This window comes from Nelumbo nucifera, chromosome 5 (assembly GCF_055504915.1).
Source record: "Nelumbo nucifera cultivar China Antique chromosome 5, China Antique-T2T, whole genome shotgun sequence".
In the NCBI taxonomy this organism is placed as follows: domain Eukaryota; kingdom Viridiplantae; phylum Streptophyta; class Magnoliopsida; order Proteales; family Nelumbonaceae; genus Nelumbo; species Nelumbo nucifera.
In genome coordinates this window covers 59,007,641-59,027,844 of record NC_142653.1, presented here as the reverse complement: position 1 = coordinate 59,027,844, position 20,204 = coordinate 59,007,641, and the positions used below count along the sequence as shown (strand labels likewise).

At 41.2% G+C, this 20,204-nt stretch overlaps 1 pseudogene; it reads left to right on the top strand.

The window, feature by feature from the left end:
* Positions 1–1,033: 1,033 nt before the first annotated feature.
* LOC104589428 (eukaryotic peptide chain release factor subunit 1-1 pseudogene) lies at positions 1,034–2,010 on the top strand (annotated as a pseudogene).
* Positions 2,011–20,204: the final 18,194 nt, after the last annotated feature.

Below are 20,204 nucleotides of genomic sequence, written 5' to 3'. Positions count from 1 at the left end.
CCCTTGTGGGCCCCACATATAAGAAAACAAAAAATAGATGAAAGTGTCAAGAGTCCAATAAAACTAAAATAGAAATAGAATAATGGGATAAAATATACGTAGAAAAAAACTAAAAAAATAATAAAACCAGAAATTGAGAAAAAAATCATAAAAAAAAAATAAAAAAAAGGTAGGAATGTTAGGCACAAGTACACATACAATAAAAAAAGGTTAAAAAAATAAAAATAAAAAAAAATAAAAAAGAGGAAAAGAGGGAAAGACAACGATGAAAAAGAAAAGCAGAAAAAAAAAAGAGAGGGACAAAAGTTCTTTTATATAAGAAAATGATGTTGATAATAATAAAGAAATGAGCAATAATGAAATTCTTGAAAAATAATAAGACATGAAAATTCCTTTGTCACAATCCAAGATTCTTGAAATTTACTTTAATTAACCAAGTTTTGGGAAAAATCAAATAAAAAAGAATAAATAAATATCAAGGGAAAAGATGAAAAAATAATTAAAAAAAAAAGAGAAAAGGGTATGATGATAATGAAAGAAGAAAAAAAAAGAGAATAGTTTTTTAAGAGGATTAAAGAAAAAAAAAAGAAGAAACTACCTACCCCAGTTGCTGTGAACATCTGCGAAAGCCAAAGAGCTAGGAAATAGGCATATTATACGGCTAGTAAGGAATCTTCCCCAGTCAATGAATTTTGGAAAGGGCAAATCATCTAGTGAGAAGGGTTGAGACTCTATGCAAGCTGATAGCACACTCAAAAAAGAAAGTAAAGTTGGAGTCAGCTTTTGAAACTTTGACAAGTCCAGCCAGAATGGTTTCTTCTCAAGAGAGTTCATCAGGTTCCTGGAGGCAAGCAAATGTGTTCTTGTGAAGTTGGCCCTTCAGGACTTGTTCATTTAAATACCAAAGGCTGATTGGCTTGTTTTTTTTAGACACGGAGGAGTAGAGGAAGCCAAGGAACAAAGAGCGCAGCAGCTGCAACACAGTTGAGGTAGCTTTCTTGTTCTTTCTTCTCGTATCAGTTAGAAACTTAGAATGGCTGATGGTCATGAAACCGACAAGAATATGGAGATATGGAAGATTAGGAAATTGATCAAGGCACTTGAATCTGCAAGAGGCAATGGAACGAACATGATCTCTCTCATCATGCCACTTCGTGATCAAATATCTGAGGTTACTAAGATGTTAGGTGACAAATTTGGAAATGCTTCAAACATCCAAAATAGGGTCAATCGTTAGTTAGTACTGGGTGCCATCACCCCTACCCAACACAAGCTGGAGCTTCACAATAAGGTTCCTCCAAATGGATTGGTGTTGTGCGCTGGAACAATTGTTACTGAAGATGGAATAGAGAAGAAAGTTGCAATTGATTTTGAGCCTTTCAAACCAGTAAATGCATCACTGTACCTCTATGACAACAAATTTCACACTGAAGCTTTAAATAAACTACTAGAATCTGATGATAAGCTTGGCTTTATAGTCATGGAGGGAATGGGACATTAAGTGGAAACACTCGTCTTCGCATGAGAGAAACTACACAATTATGTGAGAAAGTCAATTGAGCTTGCCACACAATTCTTCATGAATTCAGCCACCAGTCAACCCAAAGTTGCATGATTAATCCTTGCAGGATCAGTCGGCTTCAAGACAGAGTTGAGCCACTCAGATATGTTTGATCCCCGTCTCTAGGCCAAGATAATACTGAATGTGCTTGATGTGTCATATGGAGCTGAGGATGGTTTCAATCAGGCCATTGAGCTTTTCCTCAGAGGTTCTATCCAATGCCAAGTTTATACAGGAGAAGCACTTGATCGTAAGGTACTCTGAAGAGATGAGCATACTGGAAAATACGTTTTGGTCGGGAGGACACACCGAAGACACTAGAAATGGGTGTTGTTGAGACTCATCAGCTGAGCACACGACTGGGGGGGCACATGCACCTCATACCCATCCAAAAGAAAAAAGGTCCTCAGCGGCCAGCCCTCGGCCTCAAAAGCCCTCAGGCTCTATAGGTCCTCGGCCCCAGTAGTCCTCGGAATCAACAGGTCATTGGCCTCAACAGTCCTTAGGCTCCACAGGTCCTTGGCCTTAGCAGTCCTCGGACTCCATAGGTCCTCAGCCTCAGCCGTCCTCAAGCTCCACAAGTAATCAGCCTCAATATCTCACAGGCTCCACAGGTCCTCGGCCTTAGCAGTCCTCGGACTCCACAGGTCATTATTCTTAAGAGTCCTCAGACTCGATAGGTCATCAGCCTTAGCATCCCTCAGGCTCCACAGGTCCTCGTGAAGGGATGAGAGATCTGAAAGAATGGTAGGATCCATCTAATGGACGCCATAAAGGTTGCGGAATGGGTGGGGCGAATTTCAAAAATTTCCTACCTTCTCCCAACTGGGAATCATATTCCCTGAGTTTAGAATACAATATTCAAGGATCTACTTGAACCCTAATCAAACCAGATCTGTACCAAAAGATAAATGGGAGGATTATACCTGATCCGGAGAAGCAGTATCTCCCAAAGTTGGTGTTCACGCCCAAAGAATGCTCCAAGATCTGTCCCTGCTGAAGATGACACAGCTGTGGATGGAACAGAACCAGCAGGGTGCGTCCTACACACTGGATCCTTCACAAGAATCCCCTGGATGTACTAAACACTGAATTCTTTCAGTCTTTCTTGCAAGACTGATGTCAAGAACTGGTTTCTTGACTTTCTTTTCTGCAAAGATCAAATCTTGCAACAATGCAGATGGCGGCGGCAGGAGGAGATTTCCAGAAACGAAAAGGCTGAACTGTTTTCTTTTCTGGAGAGAATGAGATCTAATCTCAATTCGCAGGAACCTTTCTTGCTTACCAGAACCTCTTGGATCGAAATCTGATTTCCTTCTCTTGGTTCATTCGAAAATCTCCTCTCTTTTCTTCTTGATTAAGAAATCTCCTAATTAGGAGTTATCCCAATCCAAATCAGTATTTGGATAGGGGATAATCTTAATCCCTTTCCCAGATAGAGTTAGCTTACTCCTGATCTTATCAGGAGGTTACCAGATTCAAATCTGATTTGAGTTTGGTCTCTAAGAGTGGATAAGGCTAAGAGCCCAATCCTTTTTGCTAACTTCAATCTCAAATTCGCCCCATTGATGGGTGATCATATCAGCCCACTTCGAAATGGGCTTTTGGCCCATTAAGTATTCAGTGTTTAATTAGTTTCCAATCTGCTGCCCAGTTGGGCTTCTTTGTATGGCGTGGGACCCAAGCATTGATCTACACACCAGCCACATGGGTTCGGCCCAGCCTTTAATACAAGGCCCAGCCAAATTCACTGAAAATCTCAATGAACCCCTTGAGTCCATCGTATGAACCCTATGGGCCCAACACTTACATTAAGTGGTCCCTGGGCCAAGCCATCTTATAAAAACCCAGGGACTGTGGGCAGGTGCAAGATTAGCCCATCAGGTATTATCCTAAATGGTCTTACACTTAACCTCTCAGCCCTTAATGATCAAGCACTGCCCGACAAGAGAGGACCTCTCCCTCGGCTGCAAGGAACAGTGCCGCACTCTCCTCTCACATGGATCCCGGGAATTAAAACCATTTGCAAACATTTTGAAACCGTACATATATATGTAAATATATTAATTTTGCAAAAACAAAATTCCAACGATTGAAATCAACTGCCGGCAGTTTGGTTTCCATCAGAGAGGGTGCATTCCCGATCATTACCCTTTGTCCGACAAAGTGGCTGATTCTGTCACTATGACCACCCACTCAGATGAATTCTCAAACTGCCCCAACATACCCAGGTTTTGATCCCCACTAAGGATCTCACTGATTGGCATATCAAAGGCAGCCTGATCCAGCACCTAGTGAAGTGTCATAATCGAGTCTAGGGGTCAGGTGTAACTTTCCAGTTTTGCCCATCTATCTCCAAGGTCCAGGGCAAGACTGGAAATCTGGTCCGGTTCAAGGATTCAAGTAATCCCATGCTGTATGTGCCTCGGGTCTTACCCTGATGGCTGAGACAGGCCATCCCAACACTTGGTGGCACACCAGTATCAGCCTTGGCAGGATAAATCTCCCCAGACTTATCCAACGGCTGTGAACATTTAAAACTAACATGAGTCTCTACAAATGTCCAGTTTTAGGGTTTTACACAGAATTAAACCAAACAACATGAATCAAACATGCACTTTATTTATTTCCACTAAATAAGAAAAGTACATCAAAATGATTGAAGCTAAGGGCATACAAAACTGTCTAACAAGATCCATCGTATGGACGCCCAAATCTTGCGGAATAAGGTGGGCGAATTTCAAAAAATTTCTCTCCCTTCAACTAGGAATCGCATTCCCTATTTAGAAAATCATATTTTCAAGGATCAATCTTGAACCATAAACTGAACCAGATCTGAACCAAAAAGGAGTAGGAGAGAGGTATACCTGATACAGAGAAATATTATCTCTCAATGGAGGTGTTCACATCCAAGGAAGGATCCAAAGACAGCTCCCACTGAAGATGGCGCAGTGCAGGATGGAGCAGAATCAACAGCGTTCTCCAAGAACCAGATCCTTCGTAAGAATGGCTGGTTGGAACATGAGCACTGCTTCCAAGATCAAATCTTGATTTCTCCTACAAAGTTGGAGATCGAACTGGAGGTCTGGCGGCGGCAGGAAGGAGGCGGCGACAAGAAAGTATTTTGCAGAGATTGCAGAAATCTTTCTTCTAGGATTTCAGCTCTGAAGACTAGAGGTCTTAATGTGTGTCTAAAGACTGCCGCCCCCTCCTCCTTTTATAGGCTTAAAGGGATCATCTCCTAATCCCATTAGGAATTGCTGATCCAAATCATATTTGGATCATAAGTCCCTTTAAGTGATATGGGAGAACCCTTATCTTATCTCTAGATTAGATCATCCATCTCCTAATCCCATTAGAAGGATCCTAGATCTAAATCTTATTTAGATCTTGGACTCTCTGAGTGGATAGGGTCAAGGCCCAATCCTATCAACAGACATAATCCCAGATCCGCCCCTCATTTAAACTGATCAAATCAGCCTAGTTCGAAATGGGCTTTAGGCCCATTAAGGTTGTGTGCTCACTTAGCCTTCCAAACTGCTACCTAGTTGGGCTTCCTTGTATGGCATGGGACCCAAACAATGATCTACACATCAGCCACATGGGTTCGGCCCAACCTTTGTTACAAGGCCTGGCCGAATACACTGCTATGGACAGTGCACCCCCTGAAACCCATCACATGGGCTCTATGGGCCCAACACTTACCCTAAGTGGTCCCTGAGCCAAGCCACCTTGTAACACCCAGGGACTGTGGGCAGATGCAAGATTAGCCCATCAGGTATTACCCTCAATGGTCTTACACTTAATCTCTCAACCTATAATGATCAAACACTGCCCGACAAGAGAGGACCTCTCCCTTGGCTGCAAGGAACAGTGTTGCACTCTCTGCTTATATGGATCCCGGGAATTAAAACCTTTTGCAAATCATTTCGAAACCATAACATATATATACTTTTATATCTCATATAAAATATATTTTGCAAAACAAATTTCAACGATTGAAATCGGCTTCCGGCAGTCTTGGTTTTCATCAGTGAGAGTGCATCCCCGATCATTACCTTTGTCCGACAAAGGGGCTGATCCTGTCACTATGATTACCCACTCAGATGAATTCTAAGACTGTCCCAACATACCCAGGTTTTGACCCCTGCTCAGGATCTCACTGATTGGTACATAAAAAAAACCCAATCCGACACCTAGTGCAGTATCATAATCGAATCTAGGGGTCGGGTGTAACTTTCCAGTTTTGCCCATTAATCTCCAAGGTCCAGAGCAATACTGGAAATCTGGTCCAATTCAAAGATTCAATTAATCCTACACTGTATGTGCCTAGGGTCTCACCCTGGCGGCTGAGACAGGCCACCCCAACCGACTTGGTGGCACATCAGTGTCATCCTTATGAGGATAGGTCTCCCCAGACCGACCCACTGGCTGTGAACATTCTAAACTAACACGAGTCTCATTAAGTGTCCAGTTTAAGGGTGTACAGAAACACAGCAAAGGAACATGAATCATATATGTACTTTATTCATTTACAATAAACCCATAATGTACATCATTTTGATTGAAGCATGTTTTTCATAGTAGTCCAGTGCTCCTGCCCTGGGTTGGCCTGGAATCTGCTTACCACACTCACTACCTAAGCAATGTCAGGACGAGTGCACATCAAGGCATACATGATGCTCCCTATGGTAGAGGTAGAGGGAAAATCCTTCATGCCCTCAATCTCCTCAAAGGTCTTGGGAGACATCTTCTTGGAGAGAGTGACTCCGTGCCTGAAAGGAACATTTCCTTTCTTGGAGTTCTCCATGCTGTATCTTTTGACTATTTTGTCAATGTAAGCAGATTGGGATAATCCTATTATCTGCTTCGATCTATCTCTATAGAGTTAAAGACCCAGTATAAATGAGGCTTCTCCAAGATTTTTCATGGAGAATTGTTGTGAAAGCCATACTTTCACCGTAGTTAGCATTCCTACATCATTCCCAATGAGTAGAATTTCATCTACATACATAACCAAGAAGGTAACCTTATCCCCATTGTACTTTTTGTAAACACAGGGTTCATCTGGATTCTGCTTGAAGTCAAATGATTTGACAGCAGAGTCAAAACGGATGTTCCAACTCCTAGAAGCTTGCTTAAGTCCATAAATGGATCTATTAAGTTTACATACCATGTGTTCCTGACCAACAGCAATGAAGCCTTGTGGCTGCTGCATGTAGATATCTTCAGTAAGATCTCCATTTAGGAATGCAGTTTTGACATCCATGTGCCAAATCTCATAATCATGGTATGCTGCTACAGCTAGCAGGATCCTAATGGATTTAAGCAAGGCCACAGGCAAAAAGGTTTCCTCATAATCGATGCCCTCTTTCTAAGTGTACCCTTTCGCCACCAGACGAGCTTTGAAGGTCTCAACCCTAGCTTCGGAGCCCTTCTTCCTCTTGTAAATCCATTTGCAACCAATTGCTCTTACCCTAGAGGGCGGATCTACTAGAGTCCAGACTCCATTGGTTTCCATTGAGTCCATATAAGCTCTCATGGCCTCCACCCACTTCTAGGAATCTATGTCCAACATAGCTTCCGCATAAGTTACGGGATCCTCCTCACTAGTCAAGGTTTCCACCAGGTAACTATCATGGTCATAACCATAACGGACAGGTGGCTTAGATACTCGTGGGGATCTTGTAGGTTAGTCACTACTTGAAACTTGTGGGACATCTCCCACTGCTCCTGAGCTCTCCTCATCAAGAACTACTTTCTAACGATGGGTGTCCAGGATGTAATCGGTTTCCAAGATTTGTGCATTTCGGCTTCAAAGCACCTTCTGCTCACTTGGGTCATAGAATAGGTAACCCACAGAGCCTTTTGCATAGCCTACAAATAGGCAACGACTGGTCTTGGATTCCAACTTGTCTGTAGTCGTTCTTATAACGTGTGCTGGACAACCCCAAATCTTCAAGTGTCTAACACTTGGTTTCTTTCCGATCCAAAGTTCATATGGAGTGTTCGGAACCAATTTGGTTGGAACCCGATTTAGCACATAAATTGCAGTTTCTAATGCGTAACCCCAAAAGGATGCGGGTAACTCTGAGTGTATGAGAAGTGACCGGACCATATCCAATAAGGTCCTATTCCTCCTCTTTGAAACACCGTAAAGTTGTGGTGTAGCAGGAGGAGCTAATTGTGATACTATCCCATTGTCCTTTTAGTAGTCCCTGAATTCGTCAGAGAGATACTCGCCACCTCGATCTGATTGAAGGGCTTTAATTTCTCTCCCTAACTGTTTCTCGACCTCTTGTCTGAACTCTTTGAACTTTTCAAAGGATTCAGACTTATGTCTCATTAGGTACACGTAACCATATCGTGAGAAATCATCGGTGAAGGTGATGAAATACACGTGTTGATTTCGTGTCCTAACACTCAGGGGACCACACACATCAGTATGTATAAGATCAAGTGTCCCTGTATATCTTTCATGCTTACGCTAAATAGCCGTTTCGTCATCTTGCCTTGTAGGCAAGGCTCACAAGTGGGAAGATCTTCTACAGTTAGAAAATCCAAAGGACCATCCTTTACCAACCTTGTGATTCGGTCAACACCGATGTGGCCAAGTCGGTAATGCCACAAGCTCGTGGGATTAACTGTATCACGGACTCTTTTCTTGGGGATTTTAGCCGACGTAGTTTCAGTTATGTTAGTTTCTAGAGAAGGATGTAGAACATAGAGACCGTTCTCCATTTCCCCGTATGCGATGAATCTATTATTTCTTTTAATAGTAATCGTATTACTAAAGATGATAGAATAACCAACTGCACACAGTTTTGAGACAGAAATCAAATTTCTTCTTAAATTTTGTACATAAAGACAATCTTTCAGTAGAATAGTTCCTTCTCGAAAAATTAATTCCACGGTTTCTATGGCCGCGGCGCATGAGTTGAAGCCCTAGAGTCAATACACCAGGACGTAGAAGCTACCAATAGATTGGTTTCTATAACGCAAGATTCGAAATTACCTTTCTTGGATTCCAAGTAGGCAGGACAGTTCCTTTTCCAGTGGTCGGTCTTCTTGCAGAAGTGACAGGCATCCGATGCTTTGTCTTTCTTCTGCTTCTTACCCTTAGTGGCTTTCTTCTGAGGCTTCTTTGCCATCCTCTTTCTCTTGCCTGTCTTACTAGCTTCAACAAGCATAGCTACAGGCTCATCCTTTTTAATCAGTTCTTCCGCTCGTTGCAACATATTGCTGAGCTCTTGTACGCTGACATTCAGCTTATTCATGTTGTAGTTCATGATGAACGGATTAAAGGAAGGAGGCAAAGAATTAAGGATAGCGTCTATCTGGGTCGCAAGGTCTAGCCCAGATCCAAGAGCCTCCAGTTCGTTGATGTATCCCATCATCCAAAGACAATGGTCGTGAACTTGTTGGCCCTTGGACATCTGCACGGTCATGAACTGTTTCAAGACCTTCTGTTGAGTAGAACGATTTCTCTTCGTACATTGTCCTCAGACTGTCCAATATGTATTTGGCAAGTTCAATCTAATCGAACTGCCTCTGTATTGGGTTGTCCAAGGAGACAATGATATAGCAGCGGGCAAGGGAGTTTTTCTCCTCGCAATCCTGATAGTCTCTCCTTCGGACCTCAGAAGCCCTATCACCCAAATGCTCCGGGGCAGGATTTTTAGCCACTTTGTCCAACTTTTCTGAAGTTAGGACCAGCATAAGGTTCCTGTACCAGTCGGCATAGTTTGGGCCCTTCAGCTTGTTGTCATCAAGAAGCTTTGCAAATTGTCCGTTTGCCATTTTCTGATAAAAGAGCAAACATCGGTCAACAACCTAATTTGATTCATGTTCATTACATAGATAGGGATTTTAATCTACGTTCCATTCCCATTTATTCATCTCTGAGATTTCCCTCCTTTCTCAGTGACGAAGACTACGAGTTGTCTCTGGAAATGTGGGAAATCACATAGGGTGCATGGAGCCAACTATTTCAGCTGCATAACCCCACCACCTTTCTGTGAAAGATCATATCCACTCATCATATGAGTTTTTCCTTTGGCCTCTGTCAGACAAGGTCTAGAGTTGTTTTCAGGTAAACCTTTCTGTCCAGTGAGTGCTTACCCATCATATTCGTGAACACCAAGGTACCGTGAGAGAGTTCCCATTTTCTGGTGAAGCCCCTCCCACAACGGTCTATGATGCCCCTATCATCTTATGAAACACTCAGACAAGCCCAACAGCAAATGGATAGCCCATTTTCTGGTGCGTTTCCTCATTACTGAAGGACCCATCCTCATGCTAATGATGGAAGGCCTTTAGAGAGTTCATCATATGAATCTCCCTATAACATGCAGTCATATTAGCTGGGGGAACAATAAATTACGCCCTAGTTTGATTTAGGTCAAACCCAAGTGGCTCCCACTGACTTTCATAAAGTCAGATTTCGGTGGGCCCAAATCGGCTAGGGGTTCCGCACGTAACATCTCCATGAGGTGTGGGGCCCACCACTGAGGGAGGTCATCCAATGACCAAAAGGGACACCATGGCAATGATGTGCATTCAGCCATGGTGTGCGCAAGAGCCACTGTCGGTTGAGCATGGGCCAAGTACTTATGGCCCATGTACGTAGCACATCACACATCCATACATCACATGCAAGGATAAATTGATCCATTCAATTAAATATCTATAAAGCCCATTTGAAGCGCATTTTGAATCCATAATATTAACCATTAATATTATCTAGGTATAAGGGCCAAATTAGGGTTGATTGGTTCGGCCCATATAGTTTTATGTGTTAAGTGGGCTTTTAGCAGTTTTAACTATTTAAAATTGGGCCTTTGCAGGTTGGGCCAAATTAAACATTTAATTAATTTTCAATCCTCAGGCCCATTAGTGGGAAAATTAGGGCTGACTTTCAGCCTTGATCGAACCCTAGATTCAGTCCAAACAATTTGAACCAATCTTGGTTCGAATGGGTCTAGGGTTTGATCTTTAATTAAATCTTTAATTCAAGAAAATAATCTGAAATTAAATACTGATAAAAGAACAATCAAGAATCAGTCACATAGGGATGTTCGCACAACCCATCCTGCAAAATAGAGGTTAGATCACAGGTTGCAGTTTCGCAAACTGCAAATCCTAGATAGCGATTCTCCCATCTGCGAAATCTCCTTCCTTGCGCCGCCATCTTCGATCCAAAATAAAATAAATAGAAATCATAATTTCTATTAATAATTACATCAGATCGAGTACCTATACATTCAATCTAAAAAATAAAAAAAAATATTTTACAGGCCAAAAGTAATAAAATAATCTAGAAACTGCAAAATCGCATGTTCCCTGTGCAAATCAAGATTTCGATCTCCTTTTGTACGAACAGCCCATAAATCAAGAAAATCATAAAGAACAATTTTAAATAATAAACAGATTTATATAAAATTTAATTTCAGATTATTCGCCCATAATTTTGTGAACGATTTCCCAAAACCCTTTATCTGCGCAAATTAGGTAGAATGCCTTCCGCCCATTTGCGCAGGTTCAGATCTGAAATAAATTGGTTCAAGATTTGAACAATGGCTCTACTTCTCCATGGCCGAACTGCTTTCTTGAGTTTCTTGATTTTCTTGATTATCTCTTGGACCTTGGAGTGAGTGATGCTAGAGCTGGTCCGCCCCCCTCTTTATATAGCCAAAGGAGAGGACTGTTTTCCAACTCCTTCTAGGAGATCATCCTATCTTCAGGGAGTCTTGATCTTTTTTGATCGAATCCTATCCTATCTCTTATCTAATGATCTAATCACAATCTTCTTATCTCTCTTGGATTACATTCAAAACTTTAGATCTGATAAGACTCTCTCCTTGGAGATTACATTCGAAATTGAGACTCTTGACTCTTGATTTCGAGTTGGGCTGCTTTGATAACTTGGGCTGTTTCAAGGTACTTATGCGAGTTGGGCTTCAGTTGTGAAATGGGCCTGGCTACAAACTTGCTCCGACTTCAGGCTCATTTTCATACTCGATGCAGGCCGAATCTGTTGAAACCCAAAACATAAACGTTGTGGGCCTTCCTTTCATCTTTCTAATGTTTCCTAAATTGTCCAATTCGGAGATGGGAATTGAGAGTTATGCGCAGATTACTGACTGTCACCGAAATTGTGCAAAATCACCCGATTTGCCCTGTTTTCTTCCAATTGCCTTCTTTATTGCCATGAATTGAAATACAAGAGTAATGAGTCCATTTAAGTGATAAAGTAATGTAAAAAGATGAAAATTAGGGGACAAAAATAGGGTTCTTTTCAGTCTCATCAAATCCCCCCACACTTATACTTTGTCCGTCCTCAGGCATGGCAAAACTCAAGCAAAACAAGAGAACCTAACTATTGAATCTCTCTTCTTTTTGTCTCTACGAGGCCTGGTCCAATGCATGCTTAAGTCCAGTCTTGGTAACCTTTCCATTTTCCATTTCTTTTTCTCCTTTTTCTCATCCAAGAGTGATCGCAAATCACCATTCCCCATGGTCCCAGGTTAAATCGACAGTCCAGGAGACAAGCCTTCCTAGCTGAAGCTCCTTGGCTGAATGGGTACTCATTGCTTTAACAAACCAATTCAGCCAGATTCAATTATCTTTCCTTGTTTCTTAGGTCAAAACAAGGTGTGTTATTGCCATTAGCTTGCTATGTATCACATCTCCACCACTTAGTATGAGTTCCAAGGGTCTGAATGTGAGAATGGGGTTGGGGTTCTAGGGTGAGTGCATCTTATGCTCCATCTCACCCTTGCTTTCGTTTCTAGATGTGATTGCATTTTATACTCCATCTCACATTAGTCACGATTTTTTTTTTTTGCACAAGAGTGAATCACAAGGCACCACCATCTGATCCATGAACTCATCGATCGTGGTCTCAACATGCCTAACACAACAAGTTCTAGAATAATCAAGCCATGATTGACAGATATTTATGTGAAATCAATCAAGCCCTTATGCAGACAATTTATATGCATCTTTCCTATTGATCGATTAAAATAATAAGGTACCATATGCAGCAAAAAAAAATCAGTTAGTCATGCTTGCATCCTATCCTATCTATTCAGCCTAGGCACATGATTCCTGATAAGTTGAAATCCTTCAAGGATAAGGTTCCAGGGAGCAGAAATTTCAAAAGGTAAGGTTAAGAAGTGATGATCGAAGCATGCTAGGGTTATCCCAAATTCCACCAGATTTCCCTAATCCCCCCACACTTAAATTATACATTGTCCCCAATGTATGTGATTATGCATATAGTAGAAGGATTTGGGGGTACTTCCCTATTCGCCTTATTGGGTTCCTGCTAAACATAAAAATCAAAACCAAACAAAATAACAAAATTAAGTAAACATAATGGGTTGCCTCCCACAAGCGCAATTGTTTAACGTCGTTATGCTCGACGTCCTCCTTTTTCTTCTTTAATCGAATGAATACCGAGGAGTGTCCAACGAGATGTCTATCGTAGAGGAGACATTTGCATCCTCGTGGAACAGTTTCAATCGATGCCCATTCACCTTGAAGATCTTACCTGTGTCGAGACTTTTGATCTCTACTGCACCATAAGGAAATACATTAGTCACACTAAAAGGACCCATCCATCTGGAACGCAGCTTACCTGCCATGAGTTGGAGGCGAGAGTTGTATAATAAGACCTTTTGTCCGACTTTAAATTGTTTTCTTAAGAGTACATTGTCATGGAACAATTTGGTCTTTTCTTTGTAGATTCTTGAATTTTCATATGCCTCTAACCTCAACTCTTCCAGCTCTTGCAACTGGAGCTTCCTTTCCTTCCCTGCTTCTTCCATATTCATGTTGCATCGCTTTATTGCCCAATAGGCCCTATGTTCAATTTCGACCGGCAAGTGGCAAGATTTGCCAAAAATTAACTTATAAGGGGACATAACTATTGGGGTCTTGTAAGCTGTTCAATATGCCCAGAGAGCATCATCCAGGCATAGGCTCCAATCCTTCCTTCCTGGATTCACCATCTTTCCAAGATAGACTTTGCCTCTCTATTGGAAATTTCAGCTTGCCCGTTAGTCTAGGGGTGATAGGCAGTGGTGATTCGGTGATGCACCCCATACCTTCTCAACAAGGCTTCTACTGTTCTATTGCAAAAGTGTGTCCCTTGATCGCTTATGATGGCTCGAGGAATGCCAAACCTGCTGAAGATGTTAGATTTTATAAACCCTACAACATATTTAGAATCATCAGTCTTGGTGGCCTTGGCTTCCACCCATTTTGAGACATAATCGACTGCCTAAAGTATATAAGAAAAACCTTAAGAGGGAGGAAAGGGTCCCATGAAATCAATGCCCCAAACATCAAATATTTCACATATAAGAATGGGTGTTTGGGGCATCTCATTCCTGCGAGATAGTGTACCTGTTTGCTGACATCTTTCACAATTTTTACAAAACAAGTATGCATCTCTAAATAGGGTTGCCCAATACAGCCCACTATCTAAAACCTTTTGAGCAGTCCTCTTTGGCCCAAAATGGCCACCACGAGCATAATTATGGCAAAAAATTAGAATCGACATCTGCTCCTCTTCAGGGACACATCTCCTAATCATTTGATCATAACAGAATTTCCATAGATATGGTTTGTCCCATACATAATATTTCGCCTCATACCTGATTTTGTTCTTCATGGATTTGCTAAGGTCATTAGGCAAGACTCCGGTGACCAAATAGTTCACAATATCAGCATACCATGGAACCATGCCTCTCATGTGAAACAATTGCTCATCAGGAAACAAATCACAAATGGGTGAGGAGTCCTCATCTTTCACCAACCTACTTAGGTGATCCGCCACCGAGTTTTCAGCTCCCCTTCGATCCTTGATCTCTAGATCAAACTCTTGGAGCAAGAGTATCTACCTTATCAGCCTCGGTTTTGACTCCTTCTTCGCTAGTAGCTATTTCAGAGCTGCATGGTCAGAAAACACAAGTACTTTAGAAACAAGCAAATATGATCTAAATTTATCTAAAGCAAACACAATAGCTAGTAGCTCCTTTTCAGTAGTTGTGTAGTTGCTTTGTACAACACTCAACATTTTTGAATTATAGTAAATGACATGGCTCTTCCCATCTATTCGTTGACCTAGAACAGCCCCTATCACATAGTTGCTTGCATCGGTCATGATCTCAAAGGGCAAGTTCCAATCGGGTGGTTGAATAATGGGTGCAATTGTTAGTAAATTCTTAAGCTTGTCAAATGCTTCCTTGCACTCATCACCAAAATCGAAAGGCACGTCTTTTTGCAGCAAATTGGACAATGGTAGGGCAATTTTTGAAAAATCCTTGATGAATATGCGATAAAACCCTGCATGTCCAAGAAAGGAACGAACCTCCCTAACATTTGTAGGGTAGGGTAAGCTCACAATCAAATCAATTTTGGCCTTGTCAACCTCTATTCCTCTGGTTGAAATTACATGTCCCAACACAATGCCTTCCTTCACCATAAAATGACATTTTTCATAGTTTAAGACAAGATTTGTTTCCACACACCTATTCAGAATTTTACTTCAACTATTTAGGCAGTCATCAAACGAATCACCATAAACAGTAAAATCATTCATGAACACTTCAATGCATTTTTCAATAAAATCAGAAAATATACTCATCATGCATCTTTGAAAAGTGCCCAGAGCGTTACACAACCCAAAGGGCATTCGTCTGTAGGCAAAGGTGTCGAATGGAAAAGTGAATGTTGTTTTCTCCTAGTCCTCCTGCGCAATAACAATCTGATAATACCCTGAGAACCCATCGAGAAAATAGAAGAAAGACTTACCTACCAACCTCTCTAGTATCTGATCGATGAAGGGTAGGGGAAAATGGTCCTTTCGAGTGGCAAGTTAAGTTTTCGAAAGTCTATTACCATTCGCCAGCCACTTTGTACCCTCATGGGAATTAGTTCATTATTTTGATTTTTTACTACAGTAATCCCAGTTTTCTTAGGTACAACATGAACCCATTTGCTGTCTGAAATTGGATAAATTATCCCTTCATCTAACAGTTTAAGCACTTCTTTCATTACTACCTCTTTCATTATTGGGTTGAGTTTTCTTTGTGGTTCTCTAATCGGTTTGGCATCATCCTCCAAAAGGATCCTATGCATGCAAATCGAGGGGCTGACCCCCTTTATGTCGGCTAGGGTCCAGCCAATCGCCTCCTTATGGTCCTTTAGGACTTTGATGAGCCTCTCCTCTTGCTCCTCAATCAACCCTTTTGCAATGATCACAGGCAATGTCTCTTTTTCGCCCAAGTATGCATATTTTAGGTGATCAGGTAGGGTCTTTAGTTCCAGCTCCGGAGCCTGCAAAACAGAGGGCAGCAACCTTGTGTGAGAAAATTTCGATTGAACATCAGAATTACTTACCTCTTGTTCCGGTTCCGGAGTATCATAGGATGCATCGATCTCCTCTTCCCTGTCCGATTGTGCCTTATACTCTAGCTCATCATCCATGTCCTCCTCTCCAAAGACTTCCTACACAATCGAATCAATGGTGTCAATAGAGCAGATTGAATGACATTCACTAGGATATTTCATTGCTTAAAAAATATTAAATTTTACAATCTCTCCGTCAAACTCGACAAAGAGGGTACCCTCATCCACATCTATTTTGGTCTTGGCCATTTTCATTAATGGTCTGCCTAATAGAAGTGGGGCTGAACTCGTGGTTGTGTCTTCTTCCATCTTTAGGATGTAGAAATCAGCTGGAAAGATCAAATCGTTAACCTGCACCAATACATCCTCAACAATCCCTTCTGGGTAGGCATTAGAACGATCAACTAATTGGATAACAACTTTAGTCTCTTTCAAAGGGCCTAGTCTCAATGCACAATAAATCGAGTATGGCATGACATTAATGGATGCACCTAAGTCTAGCATGGCATGCTCGATTCGTTTATTTCCAATCACACAAGGTAGGGTAAACATACCTGGATTAGCACGTTTTTCTGGCAGGGTCCTCTTGATCACGGCTGAAATGTTCTCTCCAACTCTTACCTTTTCATCAATTCGCAGCCTTCTCTTGTTAGTGCATAACTCTTTCAAAAATTTTGCATATTTTGAGATTTGTTTGATGCATCTAACAAGGGAATGTTGATCTCCACCTTCCTGAAGGTTTCTAACACTTCTTGCTCATATTCCTCTTTCCTTGACTTGGCCAACCTGCTAGGAAAAGGTGGTACAACATTAGTAACTTTAGGGAGAGGGGGGTCGGACTTTACCTCAATGGAGTTGTCGTTTGACCCTTGTCCTTCCTCTTCCTTGGTCGCCTTCGATGGTGAACTTGGTTGGGGCTGCAACTCTCTTCCACTTCTCAACACCACCACACTTGCATTCTCTTTTGGGTTGACTACCATTTGTAATGGTAGTTTCCCGGAGTTCTGCGCTTTCAACTTACTAATGGAAGTGGCAAGTTGGCTGATTTGGTTCCCCAAATTCTGAATGTTGGCTCTTGTTTCCTACTGAAATTGCTGAGTATTAGTAGCTAGAGCCTTGACTATATCATCCAATGACATACCTAAATTCGGGGGTTAGCCTTACGCTGTGATGGGTGTTGAAAACTGGGGCTGATATTTCTGCTGTCCTCCTTGGTTCCTGTAGCTTAGATTTGGATGATCTCTCCACCCCGGATTGTAGTAATTGGAGTAGGGATCATATTTTCGTTGGGGCTGGCCCGGGAATCCTCCTACAGCACTTACTTGCTGCATCAATCCATCCTGTAGTGATGAACACATGTCCGTAGGATGACCAGGGATCGAACAGATACCACACACCCTGGTAGTTTGTAATTGTCCTGCAGTGAGTTGCCTAACTAAGGCAGTTAAGTCAGAAATCTGATTTTCTAAATTTGCATGGCTTACCTCATTAACCTGTCTTATGGTACCGTCTGTCCTTGCACCGAACTGTTGTGAATTTTTGGCCATGTTGGAAATTAATTCCTTGGCCGCTTCAGGTGTCTTGTTCACCAAGGCTCCTCCACTGGCTGCATCGACCATACTTCTATCCATGGGCTGTAGCCCTTCATAGAAGTATTGGATTAACAAATGTTCGGGTATTTGGTGGTGTTGATAGTTAGCAACAAGTTGTTTAAACTTTTCCCAATATTCATAGTGTCTCACCACCAAACTGCCGAACTCCACATATTTCTTTTCTTATATTTGTAGCCCGGGATTTAGGAAAATATTTATCTAAAAATATTTTGCCTTCTATCCTTCCTTTGTTTTGCCTCCTTCCTTAAACGATGGGTAGTCCTCTCAATTTCGGGGTTGTACTCCAATTCACCTCGCTGAGAAGCATGAGTCATAAAACAAGAAGGTTAACAAAAAGAAGGTAATAGCTAAGAAATTAAAGTTGCTCCCCGACAACGGTGCCAAAATTTTGACAAATTGTCGAAGCCCATAAAATTAATACTAATGCCACAATAAAATATTTGTAGCAAAAGTGGTACTAGGTCGAATCCCACAGGAAGCTAAACAATAATCTCTTAGCCGAATGAATAATATAATTGAGTGGGAAAATTTAATAACTAAAATTAAAAGAATAAGAAAGCGATAGCAAACTAAACAAACAAGAGAAAATCAGTCTTACCGAATTCTGGTTCAAGGGTTCGGGCTGAATCGATTGGCCATCGATCCTAGGTACATTTCAACATTCTTGCAATTCAAAAATTTAACCTTAGATTTATTAGGATAACCATAATAAACATTGTGTTTTCCTAATTCAGTTGACCAAACCCAGCATTCGATCAACACTTATCACCACTCAACTGGGTATGACAGCGTTCCATGTTAAACAATGATAGCATTAAGATTTGTGAAAACAGTTAAACCAAAATAACAATAATTGAGATAGCTATAATTACTGAATCTTGTTCCATCGATTCCTTTTAGGTTGAACCATGTTAAAACATTGGTCAAAGGCTGTCACGAACAATTGACCCAAAAAATAATAATAACCTAATTGCTACTTGTACCATTATTCGTGACAATTACGGATCACCGAAATCATGGATAGCAGTAGGAAAATCAACATTAATTCAGTTTGTCAAACTAATTAACATCAACATCCAATAAAAATATGCACAAGAATCAATGAATACTTGAATTAGAAAGCAAGAAAATAAATTAACTACAGAACCTCACAATGACACAATCGAACCTCCCCCCTTAAACCAGAAAAAGAAGCTTAGCTGCTCATGATCTACGCAATCTCCATGCTCTGCTTCTCCATGGCCGAACTACTTTCTTGAGTTTCTTGATTTTATTGATTATCTCTTGGATCTTAGAGTGAGTGATGCTAGAGCTGGTCCGCCCCCCTCTTTATATAGCCAAAGGAGAGGGCTGTTTTCCAACTCCTTCTAGGAGATCATCCTATCTTCAGGGAGTCTTGATCTTCTTTGAACTAATCCTATCCTATCTCTTACCTAATGATCTAATCTCAATCTTCTTATCTCTCTAGGATTACATTCAAAACTTTAGATCTGATAAGACTCTCTCCTTGGAGATTACATTCGAAATTGGGACTCTTGACTCTTGATTTCGAGTTGGGCTGCTTTGATAACTTGGGCTGTTTCAATGTACTTCTACGAGTTGGGCTTCAGTTGTGAAATGGGCCTGGCTACGAACTGGCTTCGACTTTGGGCTCGTTTTCGTACTCCATGTGGGTCGAATCTATCGAAACCCAAAACATAAAGGTTGTGTGCCTTCCTTTCATCTTTCTAATGCTTCCTGAATTGTCCAATTCGGAGTCCGGAATTGAGAGTTATGCCCAGATACTGACCGTCGCCGAAATTGTGCAAAATCACCCGATTTGCCCTGTTTTCTTCCAATTGCCTTCTTTATTGCCCTGAATCGAAATACAAGAGTAATGAATCCATTTAAGTGCTAAAGTAATGTAAAAAGATGAAAATTAGGGGACAAAAATAGGGTTCTTTTCAATCTCATCAGTGATCAGAATTCAAATCTTGAAAACCTTTCTATATGTAGAGAAGTAAGGTTGTGTTTATTTGTTCCTTCCTAGTAGGGATGATCATCATTGGCCCAGCCCGGCTGATTGGAAATTTTTAGCCTGGACCCGCATCATGCCCACAAAGTTCCAGGTCAAGCTTAGGTCTAACACGTGTCAATGGATTGGTTTTGTACTGGACCCCATCCAGTCCAAAATTAATTTGGACTGATTGGACAGACCAAAAAGACAGTGGATTATTGGACCAATCCGGTCCAAAATATTTATTAGAGTGGACTGGACCTGGTCCTTTCCTAATAAATTTATATTGGATTTAGTTGGTTAAGCCAATATATGGTCCATTGATATAAGAAAAGAATATAAGTGTCAATGGACTGGGTTTGGATTGAAACTTTCTACTTCTCTATATTTTAATTTACATCCTTTTGTAGAGCATTGGGCACTAGAATCACTTGAATTTATTAAAGTTTTTATTCAATGTTTGGGCCTAATTGGTACGATGGTTGAGTTTCTCCATTGTGACATGAGTGATCAGAATTCAAATCTTGGAAACCTTTCTATATATGGGGAAGTAAGGCTGTTTTCATTTGTTCCTTCCCACTAGGGATGATCATCATTGGCCCAGCCCGGCTGACTG